Consider the following 3,768-nt stretch of genomic DNA (forward strand, 5'->3'; position numbering starts at 1 on the left):
AGTAAAAGGCACATGACAGTCGGCTTGGAGTTTGCCAAAAGGCACCTAATGACTCTCAGACCATGACTAACAAGATTCTCTGTTCTGATGAAACCATGATTGAACTATTTGGCCTGAATGCCAAGCGTCACGTCTGGAGGAAACCTGGCACCATCCCTACGGTGAATCATGGTGGTGGCAGCATCATGCTGTGGGGATGTTTCTCAGCAGCAGGGACTGGGAGACTAGTCAGGATCAAGGGAAAGATGAACAGAGCAAAGTACAGAGAKATCCTTGATGAAAACCTGCTCGGAGCTCAGACTGGGGCGAAGGTTCACCTTCCAACAGGACAACGACCCTAAGGACACAGCCAAGACAACGCAGGAGTGGCTTCGGGACAAGGTTTTGAATGTCCTTGAGTGGCCYAGCCAGAGCCCGGACTTTAACTCAATCAATCATCTCTGAAGAGATCTGAAAATAGCTGTGCAGCAATGCTCCCCATCCAACCTGACAGTGCTTGAAAGTATCTGCAGAGAAGAATGGGTGAAACTCCCCAAATACAGGTGTGCCAAGCTTGTAGCCTTATTCCCAAGAAGACTCAATGCTGTAATCGCTGCCGAAGGTGCTTTAACAAAGTACTGAGTAAAGGGTCTGAATAGTTATGTAAATGTGATATTTCCGTTTTTTGTCGTTATGGGGTATTTTGTGTAGATTGATGAGAAATATTTTATTTGATCAATGTTAGAATAAGGCTGTAACATTTCAAAATGTGTAAGAAGATGGTCAGAATACTTTCTAGTATGTACCGGAGGGAGAGAGAGAGAGAGAGAGATAGACAAAGCTGCATGTGAGCTTGCATTTTTCAACATGTTTTTTTTAAACAAAAATATAGATTTGGAGTTAGATAAACTTGGATTTTTCGTCAGGGACATATACAGGATACTACCCTCCACAACACTCTGATTCAAAACTCCAAACCTACAACCTGATTCTGGACAAAATGACTTGGAAGGATTACTACTACCAAGGATTCCTTTTTCTAAGCGATACAGAGGATGCTCTGGCAAACATACAGCAGAGACCTGAGGACACCATCCAACCTGGAKTTGAGACAGACCAGATACARCTGCAATTAGCACTGAGGTGTGAAGTGAGAGTTGTTGAAGCMTTTGAGCCCAACATGTCRGGYGTCTCACAAKCCCTCTCCCGCTGTTCAGAGACCATCCACTGGCATTTTCTACAAAATCTGTCTCCAGAAATGAAAGCTTCTCCCAAGTGGGTGTGACACCTACTCCCCTCGCCTCCAGCACACACGCACTGATGGGGCGAGTGACTCTGAACTTAAAATGGCTAGCCCCAAGTCATTMTTTTTTTATTTTGCCATTTGCCTCATGACTCCTGCATGCTTTGTTGACTATGAACTTTCTTTACCCAACCGTGGGACAGGCTGTTTGTTCCCACACTCGGGACTCTGACTCTATTGGTTACACAGAGTTTTGGCCTCCCGTCCTAATCTAGCCACCTCTCGCCAGCTTTGTATTCATGTTACCTGTTGAAATTGGTGTACAATATGATCTTGTTGCCATCTAATGCACATTAAAATGTCATAAATCAGTACTATAGAGCTCCCCCTGTCCTCTGCCGTGCCTTGGCTGTATTACTGCTGATGATATCTGGAAATGTGCATGTACACCTTGGCCCATCTACTGTTGCTAGCCCCAATTCTGACTTGTGCTCTGATATCTGCTTCACTGATTTCTGCTCTCGTAAAAGCCTGGGTTTTCTGCACGTTAACACTAGAAGCTTATTACCTAAAATGGATCAATTGAAAGTGTGGGTTCACAGCTCCAATCCAGATGTGTTGGTCAGTACTGAGACGTGGTTAAGGAAGAGTGTTTTGAATACTGATGTTAACTTTTCTGGTTACATCCTTTTTCGATGATTTGCTGCTTTTAAGCATTAAACTTTCAAATAGCGCTTCGTTGATTGTTGCTGGGTGCTATCGTCCTCCATCAGCACTGGCCTGTACCCTACCTGCCCTAAAGCTCWGTCGTGTCTTTGGCATCATTAAACTGAAGATTAATCTTTATCAAAAATTCTCTGTAATTATTATGCGATTTTAAACTGATTAATCATGTAACTGTAATTAACTAGGAAGTTGGGGCACCAAGGAAAATATTCAGATTACAAAGTTATAATTTTCCTAAAATTTTAATATCTGACCAATTAGTCTTCGAATTAATGAATTATTATTTACCTCACGTCAGTCTCATTCCAAACGTCGTAAATTGATGGTTTTCTGCACGAACCCAGTCTTGACTATGAGTCATCCATACATCAATTGTCTTAAAATAATTTATTTACTAACTAAGTAATTCACAGAAATGCATCACACAAACAAACAATGTAGATGGTTACAGCCCCAAAACATCACTGCTCTAGAGGAGATCTGCATGGGATGGGCCAAAATACCAGCAACAGTGTGTGAAAACCTTGTGAAGACTTACAGAAAACATTTGAACTCTGTCATTGCCAACAAAAGGTATATAACAAAGTATTGAGAAACTTTTGTTATTGACCAAATACTTATTTTCCACCATAATTTGCAAATAAATTCATAAAAAATCCTACAATGTGATTTTCTGTTTTTTTTTTCTTCTCATTTTGTCTGTCATAGTTGAAGTGTACCTATGATGAAATTTACAGGCCTCATCTTTTTAAGTGGGAGAACTTGCACAATTGGTGGCTGACAATACTTTTTTGCCCCACTGTATCTCTATCTAACATTATATTGTTGGCAAGAATTTTGTTTAATAGGCTATACTTTTCACATTGTCCTTTTCAGCACAGTTCACTCAATTATGTTGAATGCTTAACCAGGCCAGCTCAGTATAGCTTGGTTTTGACAGTAGTGTGAAAAGCCCTTGTGCGGGTTTCCTTACTTTATGCTCTTGTTTGGGTCCTGGGATGTATCATAGGATTTTCGCCATCAACAGGAAGAGGTTATGGTGCTAGAGAGGATCCTGCTACAGACGATCAAGTTTGACCTGCAAGTGGAACACCCGTACATGTTCCTCCTGCGATACGCCAAGCAGCTCAAAGGTGTGARAGGTGGTGTTTCYATCTTAGTTTGACTTCATTTCCAACTGTCATCTCCAAGTCTTTATGTTGAAGTGATTACTAGTATCCTGTAAGCTGTCTCCTATCCAAACTGCACTAGTGATTCATGTTTTTTGACCTTGAAAACAKCCAGGTCCTGTCTTGGCCACACCAGGCAATGATGTGTCCTTCTTATGCAATTGTGAAAAACTGCGTTTATTTTTAATTTTTCTAGGTGACAAAACCAAAGTTCAGAAACTGGTGCAGATGGCCTGGACCTTCGTCAACGACAGGTGAGCCATACATTGTTTAATAGGCTATACTTTTCACATTGTCCTTTTCCAGTAGTCCTTATTTCCTGTTTCCTGTCACCTTCTCATCTTACAATATTTATTGAATAGTATTGTAGGACTGTATTTAGTGCCACATCTAAACGGTTCTCTCTGTTCCTACCTCKCTCTCCAGTCTGTGCACCATGCTGTCCCTRCAGTGGGAACCAGAGATCATAGCTGTAGCAGTCATGTACCTGGCTGGACGGCTGTGTAAGTTTGACATCCAGGAGTGGACGTCCAAGCAGTCTTCACGGCGATGGTGGGAGCAGTTTGTCCAGGACGTCCCAGTGGAGCTGCTAGAAGGTATGACGTCAAGGTTACGTCTTCGTCTCTTTGCGTTGTTACATTTCCCTGACAC

General features: G+C 42.0%; 1 pseudogene; it reads left to right on the top strand.

Annotated features, from left to right (window-relative positions):
* LOC111965600 (cyclin-K-like) overlaps positions 1-3,768 on the top strand; it is a 22,599-nt pseudogene that overhangs the window by 4,869 nt on the left and 13,962 nt on the right.

Source organism: Salvelinus sp. IW2-2015, linkage group LG6.2 (assembly GCF_002910315.2).
Source record: "Salvelinus sp. IW2-2015 linkage group LG6.2, ASM291031v2, whole genome shotgun sequence".
NCBI lineage: Eukaryota > Metazoa > Chordata > Actinopteri > Salmoniformes > Salmonidae > Salvelinus > Salvelinus sp. IW2-2015.